The sequence below is a fragment of the Hetaerina americana genome, unplaced genomic scaffold (assembly GCF_022747635.1).
Source record: "Hetaerina americana unplaced genomic scaffold, ioHetAmer1.1.p SCAF_39, whole genome shotgun sequence".
Lineage (NCBI taxonomy): Eukaryota > Metazoa > Arthropoda > Insecta > Odonata > Calopterygidae > Hetaerina > Hetaerina americana.
The window spans coordinates 4520135-4546626 of record NW_027286974.1 but is presented as its reverse complement, the minus strand read 5'-3'; positions in this window follow the sequence as shown (position 1 = coordinate 4546626).

The following is a 26492-nucleotide window of genomic DNA, read 5'->3' as shown; positions in this document are numbered from 1 at the left end:
TAATCATTTTACGGGTCTTGTGTGTGTGTGTGTGTATATAGTTATTTGGGCAGGGAAGGGTGATTAACTCAATTTTGGGAGGTTAATGTGTTAAGTGTGGGGGGGTTTTTGTGTGTGTGTGTGCGCGGTTATAATGTGTTGCCGGCCATATCTCTCGTGAAATCTTCGGTCATTTCGCGAGAGGAGTGGAGTTCTCTGGTTTTGGGGAGTATGATTGGTGGCTCTGGTAGCCGTGACGTGTGCACCGAAGTTTGAAAGATCTACCAATCAGATAGTAACTCGTACCGGGTGAAGAGCGGGCTGGTGGGACGAGGGATAAAATTTTGGTTTATTCCGCAACGGTCCCAAAACCGTTGTGTGTGTGTGTGGGAGGGGTGTGCGGGGGGGGAGAAATTGGGGGAAGAAGAGAGAGAGAGTTTACGCAGAACTTCTAGAAGGTTAGCCCAACCGGAATATCGATATGAGAAGCGACATCATTCAAAATTACGATCCATGAGATAAGGAGGTGTGATATCTGGAAGATTTGGTGGTACCTTAGGACTTGGAATGGGAGGGACGTAATTCTTCTGAGACATTCTCGACTCCAAACCCCACCCTTTTGAAAACCCTTATATAAACCCCTTGGACGATCCAACTCGATCAAAAACCCTTCTATCGGAAATTCAAACATGTCGGTCTTAGCAATTAAGTCAGTTGGCGAAACTTCATAAGGACTGAGAAATGATCTTTATTCGGAAAAAAAATTAACCACCCACAAAAATCTAAATCAAATAAATTCATCACTAATTACGAAGGAAAACAAATTTTAATTAGATTAATAACAAATTGGGGATTAGGAGGGTTTTGTGTTTGTTTTCTGTCTGTGGTAGCCATCGTTCACAGTTATAGCACACACTAGAACACGTCTCCAATACCTCCGCTTCTCAAAATACTACAGTGGATGAATGTGACGACCTCAAACCTGCGTATGCGTGTTGAGGGGGGGAATGTTACTTCCGCATGCCCATAACAGGAGTGCTTCTGAAGGTAATCTTGTTTGTGTGTTTATAAGCATGTGTGCATTTGTTATCAGCCCACCATCGTGTATATACATACATACATATATATATATATATATATATATATATGCTTTCGTAGACGTAACACGGAAGTGCCGAATAGCACCATACACAGTAACACACAATATAGAAACAAAAAAAAAGAACACTCAACACGTTATTTCTTGATATTTCGACGGTAACAATCCGTCTTCATCTGAAGAGATAGAATTAAAGTAAGTAAGTAAAGAAGAGTAAAAGTACATTACTTCTATATCTTCAGATGAAGACGGATTGTTTCCGTCGAAATATCAAGAAATAACGTGTGAGTGTTCTTCTTATTTGTGTTTCTATATTATGTTTTACTGTGTATTATGTATATAAATTATATATATATATATATATATATATATATATATATATATATATATATATATATATATATATACAAACACACACACATTACATCTGTGTAAAAAGTACGTAAGAAGTCAATTGTAGGGCTCTTCTGGAGAGAGATGGAATAGAAATTCCTGTGTATTCGTTAGTGATAGTAATCATATTTGTCTTGTCACTATTTTTGTCTTATTCTATTTTTGTTATATTGTGTCAGCCCATTATATATATAAAATATATGTATATACTATATATATATATATATATATATATATATATATATATATATATATATATATATATATATATATATATAGATATAGGTGGGTCGCGGTAGTCCAGTGGGTAGAGCGTTGGACTGCTGACCGGAGGGTCCCGGGTTCGATTCCCGGGCAAGGCACTCCGAGCACCTGCAGCTCCACCCAATCTAAAGTCATTTTTCGGATAGCATCAGATAATCCTGGGAAACCATAACCGGCATAGTGTATTAAGGAACTGGCCCCCCTTAATTCCCTGATATGTGAGTTTCACACAATGCCGTAATGAGGGCTTTGTACTGGGCGAACTCCACCATCACCCATCAACCAAACTGACCTTCCAGGGATGATTACTACGGTGTTTATGGTTTATATATCCATTTGTACTGAAGTCAATCGGGACTCCCGTGATCCGCCAGCCAACCATACTCTCCAGATGTTGCTCTATCAGACGTTTTTTGTTTCCAAAGTTAAAATCAACCTTGGAAGGGCGCCGATTCGATTCTCTTGCGGGTATTAAAACTAATGAGTGTACGTCGTACCTGAAGACGATCCCTATAAGGGGGCTCGAGTACTTGGGTCATCGTTTGCGACCTGTAGACACGTGTAACTGCAATAAAAAGTTATTGATTTTGACATTGAGGTAATAACTAAGAAGGGAATGTTATAAGCCAGATGTAATGACCATAAAAATAAAGTCGTAATTACTACACTGTTTGCGTGAGCCAAGTATTTCTAACATAAACTAATCACGACAAAACTATTAATTTTATAAAAATTAATGATATATTTCCTGAAGTGAAAATTAATTTTTTATATATATCTTTTAATAAGTTTGAAAATAATATATTTTTTCTCAATGTATAGACAACAAAATAACATGATTAATTTTTTTCCAATTGTTTTAGTTTTCGTATTAAGGTTAATGCAAAATTAAACAGTTTAAAAGTATTCGTATCAGGATATATATCAATTTTTGTTTGTGGAAACCTTCATATTATCCAAAACAGACAGTCGTGGCGTTGATTAATATGGTATACCGAGGTCATGTTTCTCTAAAAATTGATGGGAAAACCATACCATTTTCAAGTACAGGAAACCATTGATTAATAACCGTGTGCTAATTTATAATGCAAGCATAGGTTATCGAAAAACACATCGATATACAAAGTACAAGGTCTGATGAAAAAAAGAAAGGACTCTTTTCAATAACTCTAGTTTATTTCGACGGATACAGCTTAATCTAACTTGTCGCCCTTCAAAGTACATGCCTTGGTTGACAACACACCTTTGCGAAAGTTACTTCCAGCTCTCAAACCCTGCCTGGAGAGCCCCCTTATAGGGATCGTCTTCAGGTACGACGTACACTCATTAGTTTTAATACCCGCAATAGAGTCGAATCGGCGCCCTTCCAAGGTTGATTTTAACTTTGGAAACAAAAAACGCCTGATAGAGCAACATCTGGAGAGTATGGTTGGCTGCCGGATCACGGGAGTGCCGATTGACTTCAGTACAAATGGATATATGAACCATAAACAACGTAGTAATCATCCCTGGAAGGTCAGTTTGGTTGATGGGTGATGGTGGAGTTCGCCCAGTACAAAGCCCTCATTACCGCAGTGTGTGAAACTCACATATCAGGGAATTAAGGGGGGCCAGTTCCTTAATACACTATGCCGGTTATGGTTTCCCAGCATTATCTGATGCTATCCAAAAAATGACTTTAGGTTGGGTGGAGCTGCAGGTGCTCGGAGTGCCTTTCCCGGGAATCGAACCCGGGCCCCTCCGGTCAGCAGTCCAACGCTCTACCCACTGGACTACCGCGACCCACCTACATTTATATATATATATATATACAATAATGGGCTGACACAATATAACACAAATAGAAAAGAATAGACACATTTAAAAGAACACTCACACGGTAAATTGCTCGAGCTTTCGGCCCTCTCAGAGGCCTTCTTCAAGTGAGAGTCTCACTTGAAGAAGGCCTCTGAGAGGGCCGAAAGCTCGAACAATTTACATTGTGAGTGTCCTTTTAAATGTTTCTATTCTATTATATTTGTTATAAATTGTGTCAGCCCATTATTGTGCCGCTCGTGTGTTATTGTATTACAGTTTGCTGTTCCAAAAGTATTCAACATTTTGAAAAAAATATGAAACATAGTGACAAGACAAATTTGATTACTACCACTAACGATTGCACAGGATTTTCAATTCCATTTCTCTCCAGAATAGCCCTGCAATCGCATTCTTGCATACTTTTTACACAGTTTGAATTTGTGTGTGTGTGTGTATATATACTACCTTGATCAAAAAGTTCCCGGAATAACCACCGTGTGGCGCTCCCATCGTTCCGATTTGAGTTCTGTTTTTTTTGTTAAATTGGTACATCTGTTGTTGATATTCCCTTTAAATCTTAGTGTCATAACTTGACATTTGCAAAAGTTACGTAGCCAAGAGTACATCTATCTCTGTGTGTGTTGGCGATTTTTTACAATTGCAGAAATGGATTTAAATTTGCAACAACGAACTTGTATTAAATTTTGCGTAAAAAACGGATTTAGTGGCGCACGGACGTTGGAAATGTTGGAAAAGTGTTTCGGCAACGATTCTCTAAAAAAAACGGTCGTTTACCAGTGGCACGAGCGGTTCAGAAGTGGTCGTGAGTCAATCGAAGATGATGAACGCAGTGGCAGACCATCGACATCGAAAGTCGGTGAAAAAATTGATAAAGTAAAAGAAATGTTGGTCAATAACCGCAAATTAACCATTAGAGAAATAGCGGAGGACTTGAACATTGCCTATGGATCCGCCCAAGACATTGTGGTTAATGATTTGGGTTTCCGTCGTGTAGCAGCAAAGTTGGTGCCAAAAGACCTCAATTTCATGCAAAAAAGAGACCGTGTTGACGTCGCAAAAGACATGATTTGCGAGGCTGAATCCGATCCCACATTCATCAAAAGGATCATTACTGGAGACGAGACGTGGGTTTATGAGTACGACACGCAATCCAGACATCAGGCAAGTGAATGGCGTTCACCAAATGAGCCGAGACCAAAAAAACCACGTCGTTTTCAGTCAAAAAAGAAGGCAATGCTGACGGTTTTCATGGATTACAACGGTGTAGTGCATCATGAATTTTTGCCAGAAGGCCAGACAGTAAACAAAGAGTATTATTTGGGCGTTATGAGACGTTTGCGTGAAGCAATTCGCCGAAAGAGACCAGAAATGTGGGCAGAAAACTCGTGGATTTTGCACCATGATAACGCACCGTCGCACAGTGCTATCATTATTCGTAATTTTTTGACGAAAAATGCAACAAATACCATCCAACAGCCACCGAATTCACCTGATTTGGCTCCCTGTGACTTCTTTCTGTTCAATCGAGTTAAAAAACTATTACGGGGAACGCGTTTTAGCAGCCGAGAGGAAGTAATGGAAAAATCGCAGGAAGCACTGATGGACATACCGAAAACCGACCGTAACTTTTGCAAATGTCAAGTTATGACACTAAGATTTAAAGGGAATATCAACAACAGATGTACCAATTTAACAAAAAAAACAGAACTCAAATCGGAACGATGGGAGCGCCACACGGTGGTTATTCCGGGAACTTTTTGATCAAGGTAGTATATATATATATATATATGACCTGATAGGAGTCACAATATATGTATTTAGGAGCTGTGTCTATCCAAAAGCCTAAATTAACCGGTAGATTACATATATATATATATATATATATATATATATATATATATATATATATATATATACATACATATTTAAATATAAACCATATACACAGTAATCAACCCGAAAGTCGGTTTGGTATGGGTGAATGTGTAGAAGTTCACCCAGTACTAAGCCCTATACGGCGTGTGAAATTCACACATTAGCAGGGCATTAAGGGGGGCCAGTTCCTTAATACACTATGCCGGTTATGGTTTCCCAGGAAGATCTGGTACCCGAAAAATCACTTTAGCTTGGGTGGAGCTGCAGGTGCCCAGAGTGCCTTCCCCGGGAATCGCACCCGGGACCCTCCAGCCAGCAGTCTAACGCTCAACCCACTGGACTACCGCTGCTTTTTATACTATATTACTACCGAATGACATGATTGGATGGATGGATGGATCCTTGGACATACACCATGCACCACAATCAATGAACCATTCAGCAATTTATTCAGAGCTTTGTCATTGTTTGCCATTGTTTCTGGCCAATAATAAGATTGAATCACTTTGATCCTTTGATAATCTATCCTCAAATCTATCTATGGGTTAAATGGAAGAAGGGACCATTTGGTCTCAATTTCGCCCAAATAAAGACATCTATCGATCTATCTCACCTTGTTCTTAATAGATCTTTTCCCCCTTTGCGACCTTTCCTATTCCGATAAAATGCATTAAAATGTGATAATTGGGGACATATCACCGGACACAAGATAATGTGTGGAGAAGACACAGTAATAAAGCAAAGAAAGGACACGAGAAAACTACTAAAAAGCTTTAAAACTGCCTTAAAGGACTTCCAAGGAAGGTGCTTTATTAAACAGTATTGGATAAGAAGAAGATGGAATACAAGAAGACACTACCTATAAATGGAGATATTACTTTGAATAAGAAGGGAAAAACAAAACCATCACTCTAAAATCTAAATTTAAACAAAATAATGTTTTTAAATGGCCTCAGTTCGCGTAATCATTGGACATACCTCGTATTTATGTCATTTCGTCAGTTCAGATCAATTTAACTTGCTTTCCTTCGTAATTAGTGATGATTTAATTTGATTTAGACGTAAAATTGAGAGGAAGTAAATTTTTTTCGATTAAAGATCAATTCTCAGTCCTTATGAAGTTTCCCAAACTAACTTAATTGCTCCGAACGACATGTTAGAATTTCCGATAGAGGGGTTTTGATCGAGTTGGTTCAAGTGATTATATAAACTACGTAATTACTCAGCTAGAAAATTTAATTTGGGATTCCTTTTACACAGCGGCGTTTACAATCTAGATTAAACTTATTAAATACATTTAAAGATGGGTCCTTTTCCGATGACTTCAAGAATATAATAAGAACCCAAACGTATTATGAGCAGAGGGATCACGAATATAAAATTAGAGAGATAGATTTGCAAGACTGACAGGTTTAAAATGACATTATTTCCAAGAGCAATAAGAGACCAGAATGCTTGTAATCGAAATCCCCCAGGAGTCAGCTCGACACAATGAGTATTAAACTTCAAAGCAGGGACTAAGCTTGAAATATATATCCTTCAGGTCCCCCTCACCTTTCCCCATCCATTTGAAAAACCCTAACCCCCTCATCTCTTACCATTTCCTCCTGGTTCTGCACTCCCTGCCACACACCTGTTTGGTGGCTCGCAGGGTATTGATGTAGATGTAGATGTAGAATATCATAGTCGCTATTAAAACAAAATCTCTCCAGAAAATTACGTTTTTGTAATCATGTTTTCTATCTGGATTGTCGTAACAGTTCCAGTCGTTGCTATGAACACAAAGGATAAAGATTTTAACTTGATTTTTCATGTTTTTTTTAAATAAAGGACTAGCTCTAATATAATCATAAAAAAATAAGACAAAAAAATGGAGAAATTGGTAAAAAAATTTGATTAATTAAAAGACATTAATTTTTTTTAGGTTTTTAAAATTTTTTTTACAGCAGATATAAACGATATTTAAGGCACAAAGCTACCATGTTTAAACAAGTATAACACAGCAGTTTCTGTTGTAACAATTTATATAAGCGGGATAAACTATATCTGAAAGAACAACTGTTTTATTAATTCAGTACTGATTATAATACCATCAAATCAATAGTAAAAAAGTCAATTTAGTCAGCTCGACACCATAATTATTAACCTAATTACAAGGTAGCGACTGCGCATTGTTATACTAGTATATTTGCATATTTTTTGCAGGTTCCCCTCACCTGTCCCCATCCATTTGCAAAACCCTAACCCCCTCATCCCTTGCCATTTCTTCCTGGGGCTGCACCCCCTGCCATGCACCTTTTTGGTGGCTTGCAGGGTATTGATGTAGATGTGTAAGGCGTTTCAAGGGTGTGGGCGATGACAAGAATGTCTCAGAAGAATTAGATACAATTTTCAATGACCTCTGGTAGCGGATTCATTGTACCCATCTCGTGTAGACACGTCTGATAGATTATTCTGGTAAATATGACCTTTTTTTGTGGATTATTATCTGTCTGGTAGATATTTATAGGTTTAGGATAGGTGTAGTTTTTAGTATTAACACGTGGATGTGTAAGAATGCGGATTTTGAATGGTGGAAATGTCGAAATATTCCAAAAACGAACATTCTTTCGTCCGACACAAACTAATCTCCGCCTCGGTCGGTCGTTATCAACGTGTTCTCCCACACCTTTTAGGCTTAATTTCACCCCTACTTCCCCACTAATTCTATCTCCCTCCATCTCCACCCTCTCCCTCACCCCTTTCCTCATAATATTTCCTCCCTCATTATACCAAAAACCCCAAAAAGACCTCTCTTCCCCACCCAAAAACCGACACCCATTACGCCTCCGTGGTGCAATTGACTCCTAATAGATGGCAGCACTTTCCGAGCGGCACCTATTAAAGCGACACCTGTTATTTAGTGTCGGAAGTGAGGGTGTAAATATGTCCGCTTGGGGCGGTGTGTATGAAAAATTTGTAACCGCGTTTTACTGAGGGGGGGGAGCCATTTCGCCATTGCCCATACTTTGCCTGCGAATAACTCCATTTTCCCTTAAACCTCGCTGCAGATCACATCCAACACCAAACCAAATATCCAGTTGTCCCGAAAACCAAGGTAGGATTACGGCTACATCATTACTACATAATTATAGCACTGTTACATAATTACATCACTCAATAACATGTTTATCCTAAAATTGTGTACAGCTGGGATAAAACGCAATTAGACGAAACACAATTCAAAACCAGTTTTGTATTAAAAACGGGTCTGAAAACCTACCTCAACACAAATAATACGAAGGCAGGTTGAAATCTAATGCACACATTTGTAAACCACGGAAAAAATTAACTCCAGAATCACTCCTGGTCTGGGCATGTGGAAGTAACATTCCCCCTCAACACGCATGCGCAGATTTGAGTTTTATATTGATTCTCATAGTATATATCGCACTGAGTTTCCAATTCACTCAGCAATGCTTGCAACCTCTTGGCTGACTGACAAACTAAAGCTTGGTCATCAGCAAACCCAACTGATTTTACGAATTTCCCACCCACTTTCATTCCTACCTCCAGTTCTCCTTCCCATAATGCCTCTCTTTGATCATTTCCCTTGCATACAGGTTGAACAGCAACGGTGATAATGGGCAACCCTGCCTTACACCCCTTCCTAATGCACTGCCCAACCGGACTCCCCGTTCCCCACTCGCACCTGAGCAGTGTGAGGACATGTTGCGAAGATCAGCCTTCTTTCCCTATTCCAATCTATTCCTATTTTCTGCAATATACTCATTAGTTTTTCCCACTTTACTCTATCAAACGCTGGGATCGAGATGGTGCGGGGGCTAACGTACTGGCTTCCCACCCAGAGGGCCCGGGTTCAAATCCCAGCGGTGTTGAATATTTTTCAGTGAGGGTATCTCGATCCCTACTTGAGTTGTGATTTGTGGAGGGCACTTTGAGTGAGTACGCCGTCCGTTGGATGGGACGTTAAACTATGTGATCCCTTGGCGCCTTTCGTTATTAGAGTAGGCTAATGCCGACGCCGGGTTTCTCTCCACCCCTTTATCCTTTCCTGTCCATCCCTAATGACGCAAATAACCTCAGATGTCAAACGCCTCCCCTTAAATACTACTACTACTCTATCAAACGCTTTTTCGAACTCAACGCAACTGCCAATTACGTCCTGATTTTCTTCTATATTCCTCAAATGTAAATGTATATAAAAATAAAAAAGATAACACGTAAGAGAACACTCATATTACAGAAAATCTGTAGGTTGCAGTCTGTAAAATCTGTACGTTTCAGTAAGAGTCTGGCCTAAGGAAAGCATCAGTGAAGGAGAACGAATGCTTTAACTTTCTGAAATGTGACTTCTTTTGTCTATTAATGTTTTTGTGTTTTATTGTGCCTTCCAAATGTTATATTATTCTCATATCAGGGCTTCTTTATTATCGACACACACATATATATATATATATATATATATATATATATATATATATATATATATATATCATCATCAGATTCTGATGACGGCGGCCGTGCCGTCGAAATGCCACAACGACATGTTATATATATATGCATTTCTATATTGTTGATTTTAACTTTGGAAACATTAAAAAAGTCTGATGGAGACACCGCTGGAGAGTAGGGTGATTGTAGGATCAAAGAAATTCCGATTCTGGCAAAAAAACGCTATCACAATCAGCGCCGCGTGTGAGCCTCAGCTCCTTCATTCCTGCCGTTGCACGCGGCTACGAACAGGTCAAGACACGTACCGCTGCTGCTGCTGCGTGACCACTCGACGTAAACAAACGCTAAACATCACATAAAAAGGGACGTTTCAGGCGTGATATGGTGGAACATCATGATTAATTAAAAATAGCAATTTTCCACAAAATTTTTGTGGAAAATTGCTATTTTTAATTAAGCAAAACCTCACCTCGGTTTTAGTCGTCCGATGTGTCACTAGATGGCACACTATGTCTCGTTTCGATCCGTGGAACGGTTTACCCAGAATGAAATCAGTCTGGTCTTTGATATCACTTGTATGTAATACTGGAGTGTTATCGGGACAGAGACGCCCAGTCCGTCAATAAATCATATAACCAATTATGTATGTGTAAATATATATATATATATAAACACAGATGTAGATTTTTAGAATATAGAGACACAAAGAAAGGACACTCACAATTTGTTATTTGACGTTTCGACAGCACTGTCGTCTTCAGAATCAGAATTCAATGATTCTGAAGACGACACCCGAGTTGTCGAAACGTCAAACAACATACTGTGAGTGTCCTTTCTTTATGTCTCTATATTCTACAAATCTACATCTGTGTTTTTATATATTTGTGCGTCGCCGAAGAGCGTTCCATTTCGGAGATATACATACATACATGCATATATATATATATATATATATATATATATATATATATATATATATATATATATATATATATATATATATATACACATTCAAACACGAAATCCCGCCAAACGGCGAATAAATACTCATATATACAGAAACATATATAAGGAAAAGGGATAGGAACACGTATAAAGGACGAACACAATAGAGGTGGGGAAGGCGGAATCGAACGGATCACAAGAGTAAAAATATTTCCTCAACCGGGACTCGAACACCGGATCTTTCCACTTGCCGGGCGGATGCTCTTAACTTATATATATATATATATATATATATATATATATATATATATATATATATATATATATATATATATATATATATATATATATGGTAACACACAATATAGAAACAAAAAAAGAAGAACACTCACACGTATTTTCTTGATATTTCGACGGAAACAATCCGTCTTCATCTAAAGATATGGAAGTATGATTCTTATGTATCTTCTATATCTTCAGATGAAGATGGATTGTTTCCGTCGAAATATCAAGAAAATACGTGTGAGTGTTGTTCTTTTTTTGTGTTTCCATATTGTGTGTTACTGTGTATTGTACTATTCGGCACTTCCGTGTTACGTCTACGAAAGCATATATATATATATATATATATATATATATATATATATATAAATATATATATATATATATATATATATATATATATATATATATATATATATATATATATAAATATATATATATATATATATATATATATATATATATATATAAATATATATATAAATATATATAATTGTGTGTATTTATCGGTAGTCAGACATAACGGTTCGATGGGGAGCGTGGGGGAGGAAGTCCATTTTGGTAGTCGAGGATATAAAAGCGATTCCGTGAGCGTTATTACAGATTTCGTCCGGGATTTTAATTGAGCGCATCAATTAAGGTTTTGGGAAATGAGGGGGTAAATTGTTCAGATGTAGGGATGGGGGGAAGGGGAGAGGGAGGGAGACATTTCTTTTTTTTCCGTAATGGTCGAGATAATATTTTCGGAATGACTGTGGCGTGGATGAGATATGTCCGGTCGATTCGGTCGGTGGGTGGGTGTGAGGTGCATTATGGGAAATCGGTACGATGGGTCCAAATCCAGATCTCGCCAGAACGTATGGCACTACGCTTCGAGATGCACATGCATTATATATATATATATATATATATATATATATATATATATATATATATATATATATATATATATATATATATATATATATATATATATATATATATATATATATATATATATATGGCCTGAAGAAGGCCTCTGAGAGGGCCGAAAACTCGAACAATTTACCGTGTGAGTGTCCTTTTAAATGTTGCTATTCTATTCTATTTGTGTTACATTGTGTCAGCCCATTATATATATATATATATCTATATATATATAAAGGAGAGTGTTTGTTTGTATGTATGTAATTTGTTTACTTTTTTGCTGTCATAGAAACAGCATTTTTCCAACTATGCCAGCAGGATACTTTTGCAAGAACACTATTGTATTCAGAATTGCCGAGATATTACACGTGGAATACATCAAGGAAAGTCTTTTGTAGAAGAAAAATGGGCAACTTTGATCCTGAGAATAATATTTATTCATGTGACGCATTCGGCCGAGTCTACACAGTCCATCCTAACAACGCCGAATGTTATTTTTTAAGAATGCTTCTACATACCATTAGAGGACCTCGCTCATTTGCAGAAATAAGAACGGTAAACGGAGAAATATGTGAGACATTCAGAGAAGCTTGCCAGAATTTAGGGTTGCTAGAAGGAGATCAACACTGGGATGACTCATTGCGAGAGGCCAGTTTGATTTCTCTTCCAGGACAAATCCGAATTTTGTTTACCATCATAATAACCTCCTGTAATCCATCTAACCCAAAAAAATTATGGGAAAAATATAAAGAACCAATGAGTGAGGATATACTGGCTAAAGTTCGAAATGAAAATCCTACATTGGATATTACGTTTAACTCCGACATTTTTAATAAAACTATGATTATTTTGGAGGAAAAGTGTATCACCATGGTTAACAAGACTTTAGTGGAACTCGGTCTTTTTGCACCTGTACAAGATCAACAGGGTATATATTATCCAGATTATATACGTGAAACTAGCAACAATGTCTTAGACTTATAAGCATACATCGCGGATAAAAAGCCACTTCTTAATGAAGATCAGAAATTCGCGTACGAAACAATAATGGATCAAGTAGATAAACAAGAAGGAGGTATCATTTTTCTTGATGCTGCTGGTGGCACGGGAAAAACATTTTTAATTAATTTAGTTCTCGCTGAAATCAGGGTTCATGGAGAAATTGCTCTAGCCGGTGCATCTTCAGGTATTGCATCGACATTAATGGAAGGAGGAAGAACAGCCCACTCTGCCCTTAAGTTGCCACTTAATATTTCCCGACAAGAAAATCCCACATGTCATATAAATAAAACAAGCGGCCAGGCACAAGTTCTTATAGAATGTAAATTGATAGTATGGGATGAGTGTACGATGGCTCATAAAAAATCTCTTGAGGCCCTCAACGCAACACTTCAAGATCTTAGAGGAAACTGCAGTTTAATGGGAGGAGTTCTGGTACTCCTGTGTGGAGACTTCCGTCAAACTCTGCCTGTCATTCCAAAATCGACTCCAGCCGATGAAATTTATGCCTGTTTAAAACATTCTGTTCTATGGAATCATGTCCAAGAAATTAGCCTTAAACAAAACATGCGAATCCTCTTAAGAGATGGGAATGCTCAAAATTTTGCAAATAAACTTTTGGAGATTGGAGAAGATAGATTAGTTATTGAAGCATCTGGTATGATAACATTGTCATCAGATTTATGTGTATCGGTGAAAACTGTCCGCGATATGATACAAGCAGTCTATCCTAACGTTAATCAAAATTATAAAAATTTAGAATGGTTGCGAGAAAGAGCCATTCTTGCTCCTAAGAATGATGACGTTAATGAAATTAACAAGGAGATACTAGCCATGCTGCCAGGAGACGTGATTGAATATAAATCGTTTGATACCGTAGTGGATGCTGACGAAGCCGTCAATTATCCAACGGCATTCCTAAATTCACTTGATCCAGCTGGATTGCCACAACATCGCCTTATACTTAAAGTAGGATCTCCAATCATTTTATTGCGAAATTTAGATCCACCAAAACTCTGCAATGGGACACGATTGTGTGCGACAAAATTAATGAAAAATATAATCCAGGCAGTCATTTCAACTGGAAAAGGAAAAGGTGAAATAATTTTTATTCCACGGATACCTCTAATCCCAACTGATCTTCCCTTCAACTTTAAAAGATTACAGTTTCCAGTCCGGCTAGCTTTTTCAATTACCATTAATAAATCACAGGGACAGTCTTTAAAGTTTTGTGGTGTTGATCTAAGATCGCCATGTTTTAGCCACGGGCAACTTTATGTTGCTTGCTCCAGAAGAGGTTCGCCTAAAAATTTATATATTCCTTCTCCTGGATATGAAACAAAAAATGTAGTTTATTAACAGGTGTTAAATAAAAAGGATTCTTAAATTTGTATGAAGTAGTGTATTATTGTACTTTATAATTTGTTGTTTTTATTTATGTAGTATATTTATATTATTGTTTCTCCCTAACCCGTGCAAAGCCGGGTTTTCAGCTAGTATATATATATATATATATATATGTATATATATATATATATATATATATATATATATATAATGCGTGTATATATATTCACGAACACGAAAACCCGTCATATGGCGAACAAATATTAATTCACATGGAAATAGATATAATGAAATTGGTTTGGATGAAAGTTAAATATATAAATAAATAAATTAATATATATATATATATATTTCGAATACATACCTATTGTGGGTCGCGGTAGTCCAGTGGGTAGAGCGTTGGACTGCTGACCGGAGGGTCGCGGGTTCCCTTCCCGGTCACCTGCAGCCCACCCAAGCTATGTGATTTTTCGGGTACCAGATGTCTTCTTTAAGGGAAACCATCGGGGGTATTACTGTGTTTATGGTTTTATATATATATATATAATATATATATATATATATATATATATATATATATATATATATATATATATATATATATATATATATATATATATGGGCCGTTGTAGTTCTGGGGGTAGAGCGTTGGACTGCTGACCGGAAGGTCCCGGGTTCGATTCCCGGGCACTCTGGGCACCTGCAGCTCCACTCAAGCTAAAGTGATTTTCCGGGTACCAGATCTTTCTTATAAACCATAACCAGCACAGGGAAAGGAACTGGCCCCCCTGATTTGTATCCTTCTTATAATGTGTGATTGTCACACGCCGTATATGGTTTAGTAGTACTGGGTGAACTCTACCATCACATTAACCAAACCGACCTAATGGGTTATTACTGCTGTGTTCCATTTTTTTTAAATAAATGACACTTATGTAAAGCATAACGGAGGTAAATAATAATGTTAATGAAGTAGGTACTAGTGGATAATGACGGAACGTGGTGGGTTTCTATTCTTTTTTGTATGTTCCTGTGTTTTTGTATTTGTCCACTAGTGTCAACTTCCTATCCATTATATTATTATTTTTATTAGGTAATCTTCCGGTTAATATAGGTTTTTGAATGGTTATGCAACTACCAAATAAATATTCTATGACTCCTAACACACCACACAGTCCAGCATCCTACTCCACATCAAGTCCCTCTTCATCTCTGAGTACTTCCTTCCTCCTTTCTATTCCCTAACCTAAGACATCCCTATCTATCCTATTCCTAGCCCTACTTACTCCTATTGCCATTAACATTCTCCCCTCCATTACAGTCTTTACATCCCACTGTTGCCGATCGAAAGGCCCTTCATTCATTTCTCTTCTTCCCTCCTCAGAAAATCTCCCAACAAACCCATCTCACCTCCTCGCCCCGAAATACCTATACTATACTTCCTCATTGGTTTTCCTTCTTTCGGTCCATTTTACTTTCACTCCAGTCTACGTTTATCGTTTTGCTTCAATGACCAAGTTTCCATAGCTACACATTTCTACGCTCCATATCAAAGTTTTTACGAGTCTTTTCTTAACATCCTTACTCAAAGTCCCTGTCATCAACTCCCTCCTCCTTGTGAAAGCCTCTTTGCCAAGCGCAATTCTTCTCCTTACGTCCCTTATACTTTGATATCGTGTTGGTCCAAAACACTACCGAGATACGTAAACTGTTCTACCTGCTCTAGTTTATGCCCTCCTATTTTAATATTTAGTTTAGACTTTTCCTTTCTAGAAAATCGCATAACCTTTGTTTTATTAATATTGATTCTCATCCCATACCTGACGCTCTGAATTTCCATTTCGCACAGCCATTTTTGCAACCCCTTGGCTGACTGACAAACTAAAGTTTGGTCATCAGCACACCTAACTGATTTTAAATGAATTCCCCGCCCACTTTCATTCCTACCTCCAGTTCTTCCCATAATGCCTCTTTAATCATTTCCTCTGCATACAGGTTGAACAGCCGCGGTGATAATGGGTAACCCTGCCTTACACCTCTTCCTAACTGCCCAACCGGACTCCCCGTTCCCCACTCGCACCTGAGCAGTCTGAGACATGTACAGGTTGCGGATTAGCCTCCTTTCCCTCCATTCGATTCCTATTTTCTGCAATATACTCATTAGTTTTTCCCAATTCACTCTATCAAACACTTTTTCGAAATATACGAAAAAGCCAAATACCTCCTGGTTGTGTTCTATATTCCTCTCGATTAATTATCTCATTCTGAAATGGCATCTCGCATACCTCTTCCCTTCATAAACCCAAACTGATCGTCCCCTGAGCAAACATTTGCCCTACTCTCTATGCTTTTGTTTTTGATCCTGAGAACAACTTTAGTCGCGTGGGATATCTAACGTATTGCCCTGACACACACATATATGCATACAAAAGTATCTTATTAATTATATATAAAAGAAAATGCTTATATATAACTGATTGTAGTCTACTTTCCATGTTTTTTTTCAGAATTACTGTCCATTCTCCAAAAATATAAGGTCAGGTTCTTTTTCCAAAGGTTTCCTTTAACTGAACATTATGATAACTTAAGTTACCATGAGAATATTTGAATAATTTGGTATGTTTTCATCTCGCAACTTACACTGTATCGTACATTAATACAAGAATATAACAAAGTTTAAAATGTAATAATGTTCTTTACGATTTTAATTTTTTATATTTATTTATTTTTATTTAAGAATTACGTTGCAAATGTGTAATTATTCAGGTGGCAAGGTTCAATTAAAAACAATGATTACTCTTACAACAAAAAATACATCCATACACGCACTAGGAAAACAGATAGGAGGCAAAACATTCTTACATAGAATGACACTTCCACATCACACGCAAACAAACTTCCGAATCTCATAAAAAACAATATTCTATTAACTACAATAGTATCAATGAAGTTTATCACCCACTAGCTACTTTATATTTCTTCTTAAAACTCCAAAAATTGGACGGAAAGGGCTTAAAGAAACCTCTAAGAGGCAGCTGGTTCCAGTCAACAATAGTTCTAATAAAAAAAAGTAATTTTTCTAATTTGTTCTAATGCGATCAAATTTTTATTTTGAAACTGTGGTCGTTTTTTTCCTTAAATTTTGAATTTTCAATCTCTTTCCATAAATCTTCCCACACTTCGTTAATTTTTTAATAATTCTATTGCAAACATCGCGTCTAACCTATTTCATTTTCTTATATTTTTCCCAGCTTTTCTATTTCAGTATATCCAACATTTCTGTGACACTCTCTGCGTATAAAGAACCAAACTATATATGGTAAATAGCGATATAAACTATAAATTTAAATACTGGATGTTTCGTACGAATGTAAGAAGTTTTTAAGGACACTCTGAATGAAATTTTCATTTGGAGATCAGGTTAGCAGGATTAATTTTTGAATTGTTTTGGTCGAGTTACCCTAAGGGTTACTAGTGATTTTTCAAAACCCTTTAAGAACCCGTAGATATAGGGAAAACCCATATTTTAAACCTATACTTTATTCCTCAACCCAAAGCTATAATTATGATGGTAATTGCAAAAGAATCCTTAATATAAAAAAAACTCATAACTCAAGTCATCTTCGAACTCCGATCGCGGGAACCCTTACCCCTTTCCCAAAAACCCCTAGGGTTCTGAATCATGCTAACCCGAATTATGCACCGTTGAGCAGTACATATAAAGTTTTGAGCTACTCCTCAAAAAATTCCCCAAACCCTCATCCCCACCAAAACTAAGGGTCCACCTTCCTAGGGTACCCATACCCCCACCCTAGGGTTTATGGACCGAAGCTAACGCCATCTCTTTACCGCTCCATTAAACTTCGACAAACAAAAACGTCGCGATTATCGGGAATGCGTGACTCCGTTTTGAGTCGACCACCCCTTGCAAAAGCCACCCACCCAAGGAGAGAGCCACCCCTGATACCAAACTCACCCCGTAATGGTAATAATACCTCCCTTTCATCTTGGTTCCCAGGGCGACTGTCAACTGTTGTTTATCGTCCGTTAAATGCCCGCGAATGTGGATATAATTCATAACTTGGATGAGGAAGTTGTAAGCCATCTCTCTTTCCACGTGATTCCAGCGATCTTATAACTCCAGCAGGTCATGTGATATCAACCCCTCCAGGAAACCAATCTCACCCTAAATTCCCCCACCGAAAACCTCTCCCCGCCCATCGTTTTTCGAGTCCGCGATCGCATAAGCTATTCCCATTGCGTCAATTCCGAATTCGTCGCTACGTAACTTAAAGTTCTGATTTTTTGAGAGTTGGAAAGAGAGAGGGAGAGAGAAAGAAGTGGTCTAGCATCTCCGAATGGTCCATGACTCCCACAGCGGTTGAGGAATGAATTATTCTTAAGAAATCCCTCAAGATCCCAGAGGAAAAGACGTTTTTAAAATGATTAGAAGAATCTCAAAGCTATCGAATTGAAAAAAATCCTTTTTTATTACCTCGTGTCTTGGTGGAATCGATAGCTCGAATTAAAATTACTCTCGTAATATTATCGCAAAATGGGAGAATCGACATTATGACGAATTCCCCCAAATTTTGACGTCTAAATCAAATGAAATCATCACTATTTAAATAGGAAACCGAATTATATCGATCTGAATTAACGAACTAACATAAATACGAGGCCTATCCAATAAACACTCGAACTGCGGCCATAAAAAATTTATTTTTGCACAAAATTAGGATCTACATTGATGGTTTTTCTGTTTCTCCTTATTCTTACAAGTACTCTATCTTATCGTAGTAGGCTATGTCTTCTTATATTCCATTTTCTTATTCATTTGCAATACTGTTCAATAAAGTACTACTTTTGGAAGTCCTTCTATGTAATTTTTAGGCTCTTTTTAGTTTTCTCGTGTCGTTTCTTGGTTTATTGTCCTATCTTCTGTCTGAGAAGCGACCAATGCACACACGATCAATGTTGTCAACGTCAACACATGAGAAGCAACCATTGCACGCACGATCAATGTTGTCAACGTCAACACACGAGAAGCGACCATTGCACACACGATCAATGTTGTCAACGTCAACACACGAGAAGCGACCATTGCACAAACGATCAATGTTGTCAACGTCAACACATGAGAAGCGACCATTGCACACACGATCAATGTTGTCAACGTCAACACACGAGAAGCGACCATTGCACACACGGTCAATGTTGTCAACGTCCACATATAAAAAGCGACCATTGCACACACGATCAATGTTGTCAACGTCAACATATGAAAAGCGACCATTTCACACACGATCAATGTTGTCAACGTCAACACACGAGAAGCGACCATTGCACACACGATCAATGTTGTCAACGTCAACACACGAGAAGCGACCATTGCACACACGATCAATGTTGTCAACGTCAACATATGAAAAGCGACCATTGCACACACGATAAATGTTGTCAATGTCAACACAGGTGGTGGCTGAAGGTCGTCTTGTCCTTGCATATCCGTAATATATTGCTGGTCATCTCTTTAAAATGCTTAAATCCACTTTAAAATGGATGTTTCATTCTTCAGACCATGATCACCTTAATGATCTGTCAGCATTTTATTGCAACTTCTTGATAACTTTTATCCCGCACTTCACCGAAGATGCTGTTTCAATGCTCTGTCATTTTGTCAATTTCCATTTTTCGAGTAACAGTAAAAACCAGGACATTCGTTTTCAAAGTGCGTTAAGCGTTTTAAATATATTTGGCAGGCGCAAGACGCCATGGATGATGAAGCAAGGCCAGGATGAACTTAAAACACCGATTGTTGACGGCAACATTGATCGTGTGCGGTCCCTTGTCCTTCTTACCAATCGTCGTAAAAATGTCTGAATGATAATAGCTGATGCAAATATAATACACTTGAGTGCATATGCATCCTTTGTGCAGTGGATGACTTAACTGTGTAGATCTGTAATAATCAGCACAGCCACCAGATTCGCAATCAAATTAACCGCCTCCCGTGCACGAACATGGAAGTTTGCAAACTGCCGCTAGATGGCTACTGTGCAAGATTTGTCTGAAACTAGAGTTTTTTAATGTTATTACGGGTGTGAAATGGCGAAAAAAGAATTAAAACGCCTCAATTGAATGCCCTGTACTTTATTTTATTGGGTTTACATCAAATAATGGTCCATTATGGTGAAAGGAATTTTTTATTTCCCATAGTAATTACTTCGCGAGTTGTACATGAAGTCTATTTAACACCGGGTTGCTCAGTTTCCACAGAGGGTCCTGAGCTCGGAAACGAAGCGTCGACTGTACCGAGCGTGCGTGTTGCCTGTCATCACGTACGCAGCGCCGGTATGGTCAGGAGTGCCGAAGTCTACCCTCGCTCTCATCCAAGTGGTGCAGAACTCTACGCTACGGTGCATCTTGGGATGCGGGCGCTACGCCCGCGTGGAAGAGATGCACCAGGACGGGAACATGGAACCTCTGAACGTCCTTCTTCCGGAGCTGTCTCGAAGATTCTTCGAGAGGGCTGCGGATTCAGACGTCGCCACCATCCGACGCCTCGGAGAGATCCAGGTTTCAACGTGGGACCGCTATAAGCGCCCCATTGCGAGCATGGATCGCCAAGATGCCCTCCCAACGAAGAAGAGGCCCAGGCTTCAGTAGCAGGGATCGCCAGAACGCCGTGACAACGCAGAAGACGACGCCCTGCCTTAGAAGCCTAGGCGGCTGGAAAGGCAACACAGTGGAGCCCCGACCGGAGTAACGGGGGTCCGTCCACGAGAATTGGAGATTAGTCAGACTGGATTCCCTTCAAGCGTAAAAATCTTTCGCCTTTTCCCTTCAAGCGAATAAATCTTTCGCCTTTTCTAGTGTCTAGTGTAGTGCTAAGTGTTGTTCTTAGTGTGCCGGCTAGTGCAGTGCCTTTAAGTGTAGTGCCTGCATATCCTCATAATTTATGAGCATGGAGCAGACCAGTGTTCTGCCATTGATGGGGCCTATCGGAAGGCCGGTAAGATTCACTCGGAAGAGAGGTGGATTGGTCGCTGAGGAAACTAGGCGTGAGAAACAGACCGGCGGAACGGAAGTGCAACTACTGCACGAGCTGAGACATATAGTTGACAACTGGGCGGACCTCTTCCCGCCATCGAGCAAGGAACAGGTGCAGAGACGACGGATGACGAACGGCGGACGAAGTCGGAGTCTACCGGGAAGGGTGGGAGTCATGAAAAAGTTCAGGAGCGCGGCATGCCAGACGGAGAACGTCGGAGATGAGGCAGGGCCAGCAAGCGAACCACCGAGAAGGGCACCACCACCAGCCATGGCCGTCGCCGAGTCCCAAACTGAACGGCGCCAATCGGAAGTGCTGACGGTAGTGGAGCGGAAGGACGAGGAGGCCGGTGAATGGCAGGTGGCGCGTAGGCGGCGTCGGAGAGCGGCCCGAAGGCCAGCGAATGTGGAGAATGACCGTCCACCAATGAGGGAGCGGGTCCAGAAGGAGACTCCCCCCGTCTCCAATCAGCGGCCACCGGATCGAGGCACTCAAAGACTCCCTAAAGGGGAGATCTCTAGGCAAGAGCGGCCGGGGTCCCAGCCGCAGCGTGTCCAGTCTCGAAGACCGCTGGCCCATCTTAGTGACAACCGCCCGAACAACCGACGGTGGGCCCCTCGAAGGGAAAACGCCATGAACCCCGAGCAACACAGTGCGCCCATTTGGGAGCGACCTCCGCCGGGGGAGCCATCAAGATGGTACCAGGAGACGCCGCCTCCGCCCTGCATCCATCGACCACCACCGGGATTCGCAGCACACCCTGGGGGGCCCCCGGCGGGATGGACCCACCCGTCGAGGGGCCAGCACGTAGGTCCGCCAACGGTTCCTCAGGGATATCCTCCGGCATTGCTTCACCCCTATCACCCCCCCTTTTACCCGAGCCTGAACCCATACTCCCTCATGCAACCCTACCTATTCCCTCACCTATCCCCTCCCCAGACCACGTGCCAGAGCCATCACCCGTGGATGTGCGCATAGGGGAGACACCCATGAGGCCGCCACCACAGATCCGAAGGACAGGTATTGCCAGGGTGCAAGACCGCCGCGTGCTGGTTAGCCCCCCGAGGGAAGTGCTCGCGAGCTTCACCGTACCACCGCCCCCACCGGCTCTAGAGGACCGGCCGGAGAAACAGCTAGGCTGGCTGATTCAGCTGGGAGTGCTGGAGGACTCCGACGACGGCCACTTTGAGAGCCTGGTGCAGGAGGTCACGGAAGAAGCGGCTTCTCTCACCGGGATACACCGGAGAGGTGGGCGACAAGAAGGCAGACAGGCCTCGCAGGCTCCAGAGATGGACATACGATTCTTCTACAGAATAAACAAGGGTGGGGCATTCAGGCAGGTCTGTAATGAGAGCGACGCGAGATGTTGCCTAGATGCGGAGACGGTGGCGCAGCACTTATCCAAAGCAGCGCCTGAGATAAATGACGACCCGGCTCCATCGACGATTCCACCGATCACCATCCGCCCCCAGCCCGGAGAAGAAGGCGATCTACTACGAGGAATCACCGCAGCCGAAGTGTGCGGCCGTTTGGGCCGGGCGAAGGACACTGCACCCGGACCACGGGATTCCGTACAGGTCGTGGCGGTTAATTGACCCGGATGGAGTGGTGCTAGCGGCCATCTTCAATAGGTGCTTCCAGGTGTCGAGAGTCCCGGCATCGTGGAAGCATTCAAGGATCGTCCTCCTTCACAAGGGAGGGGAGAAGGGGGACATCGGAAATTGGCGGCCAATTGCCCTCAGTCCGACCATTGCCAAAGTCTTCACGGGAATACTGGCGGACCGCATCTCGGCCTGGGCCTATAAGGGGAAGAGGCTTTCCTTCCCCTACCAGAAAGGCTTCGTCCCCGCCACCGAGGGCTGCTTTGAGCACAACTTCATTGCTCAAGCGGCCATAGATACTGCCAAGGGGAAGGGGACTGAGATCGCACTAGCGTGGCTGGACCTGGCGGATGCCTTCGGGTCGATTCCCCACCCCCACATAATCCGTGTACTCGCGGAAATGGGGATGCCAAAGCAGCTGCTGGACCTCATCTCCGACCTGTACACTGGGGCAACGGCTTCGGTCGTCGTGGAGCGGGGCGAATCCGACCCATTTCCAATTAGGTGTGGGGTGCGGAAGGGAGACCCTCTGTCTCCCCTGCTTTTTAACCTGGCCTTGGAACCCCTGATCAGGTCGGTCCTCGCCCAGCGAGCCCTCGCCGCCTATCCCCTCGGTCCCACATCTGTATGCCTGCTGGCATATGCCGATGATCTGCTGCTCGTCGCCAGAGACTCGGGGTCGCTGAGGGCACTGTTACATATTGTCAAGCAGGCAGCTGACTGGTGTGGCCTCCGCTTCAACGCCAAGAAATGCGCCTCCCTGCACCTGGACTTCAGGGGTGGACGCCAGGGAGTCAGAGACACGGCTTTCTCCATTCAGGGAGGCGACATGAGGCGGCTGGGGGAGGAGGAATCCTACAAATACCTGGGATCCCCTATTGGTCTCAGGGCAGGAGACCAACTGGGTGACCTGCTGGCCAAACTGCGGAAGGATCTCGACTCGGTGAGGAGTAGCGAGCTGGCGCCTTGGCAGAAGATCGATGCTCTGCATACTTTCCTTTTGCCGAGGCTCCACTTTCCGCTGCGAATCACGGCCACCACGAAAAAGTCACTTGCCCGCACCGACACCGTGGTCTATGGGGCAGTGAAGGAGTGGCTTTACCTTCCACAAAGGGCCAGCAGGGAAATAATCCACCTCCCCTCACACCTTAGCGGCGGGGGTTACACACCACTCCCAGTACTCAAGGACTGTCTTGTCGTGACGCAGGCGTTCCGCATGCTAACGTGCAAGGACCCATTCGTCCGCAAGACAGCCTGGTACTCCCTGCAGGAGGCGGTCCACCAGACTGGGGAAAATCGGAGCGCCGCCTGAGAAGAGGGTGTTATGCGGATACCTGTCCGGGGACGCTGAGATTACGGCAGGGTCCACGGCCGGGGCCACGGCATCCCTATGGTCCCACGCGAGGAGAGCCACCCGGGACCTTCAAAGGCTGTGTGGGCTGCGATGGGAGTGGAGCGTCTTCCGCCACGATATCTCCCTGCGGCTGAGCAATCCGACGCCCCACTCGGAGACCCTCATCATCCCCTCGACATCCCGCCACAGAGCGTGCGGCTTGATCCGTAGGGCGATCGGGGAAGCCTACCGGCGAAGGCTGGTGGCGAAGAAGGACCAGGGGAAGGCGATGGAAGCTGTCACCAACTCCTGGGACAGCAGCCACTTCTTGTCCACTGGCCGCTTCACCCGTTTCTGCGACTGGCGCTTCATCCACCGAGCCCGCCTAAACGTACTTCCGCTGAACGGCGCACGCAGAGGTGTGCTGAATGCCAGCAGGAAGTGCAGGAGGTGCCGCACCGAGGATGAAACCCTTCCGCACGTCCTCAACCACTGCGCGAGCCACTCTGCTGCGTGGAAACGGAGACACGAGAGATCTTGTCGCTCCTACGGGACGCACTGCCTCCCAAGTGGAAGGCTAGGGTGGACCAAAAGGTGGAGGGTGACCACTCCCGCCTGCGACCTGATCTCGTCGTGACTGAGGTGCCCGGCGGGACGGTGCACATCATCGACGTCACTGTCCCGTTCGAGAACCGACTGGAGGCGTTGCACGCAGCCAGGGCGGCCAAAATGGCCAAGTACGATGACCTGGCCGCGAGACTCCGCTGCCGCCTCCAGTTTAAGCAGGAGGTTCACCTGGGCGCTCTCGTCGTTGGTTCCCTCGGCAGCTGGGACAAGGAGAACGAGCGAATCCTGTCCCGACTGCGAATCCACCGGGGTCGCGTCGCCACGCTGCGGAAGAAGATGGTCTCCGCGGCTGTGAAATGGTCGCGGGACATCTACTGTGAGCACGTGTCCGGGCAAAGGCAGTACGACTGCGACGTGGCCACAACGGCTGACGCCGATTGTCTTGTTTGAATATAATATTGTTTTTGTATGCATATTTATTGTCTGTTCCTCATGTCCTCCGTATGGAGGGTGAAATGAGGTATGTATTTCTGGCTAAGCATGCTAGGTTTTATACAAAATATTTATTATTAATAAATGTTATTAAAGATTTCCGTGGAGGGGATCATATCTGTCTTACAGGATAATTTTTGACTGTGCCCAACCCTGTTGGGCCATATAATTGGTAACCACTGTAAACAAGAAGTAAAATTAACCTTCATCGAAAGTGAAGGTGTACACATTTTGAAGGAAGTCAGCATTGTACGGCAGTCGTCCAATGACTGTTTTAAAATTACCTGACGTGATGTTTGCAGATAATTAGAAAAACCACTACTTTAATATGATGCGATTTCTATTCACTCAATTGAGTGCCTTCTCGAAATCCACGAAACAGGCAAATACATCTGTACATCTACAAAATACCCCGCAAGGGCGTGTGGCGGGGGGTGTGATAGGTCACCAACCGTAAAAAGGAACAATACCACATACAAAACAACAACGTGGAAAATTACACCCACAGCAGCGCACACACTCATGCAAAAATCCCTTCATCCAACACTCATGCAAACACATATACCGCAAAACAACAAAAAACTGCAACCCAGGATGCAGCACGAAAGCCATCCAACAACACAACGCAAGCCAGGACACAACAAGCAAGAATGTGAAACACCACTACCACATGAACATGCACCACAAAACACTCTACCCCTTCAAGGAGACTGTGAAATGCAGGGAATGCGACCCAATATTGCAGGTAGCTGGCAGTTCCCCCCGCGGAGAGGGACGAGGGATTGAAGGGGGGGACTAAAAACAGATGAACAGAACACTAATTAGCTAATTCGGAAAGAATGGGTTATGATAACAAAACATACGAGGTTAGTGAAAGGGCTTATGCATTTGAGAAGAACTATTAATCATTCCCTAGACGCTAATATGGGTGGAAACGGAACGCAAGCCAGGACACAACATGCAAGAATGCGAAACTCCACTACCACATGAACATGCAACAAAACGCTCTACCCCTTTAAAGAGACTGTAAAATGCAGGGAATGCGATCCAATATTGCAGGTTTCAGGAATTTCCCCCCGCGGA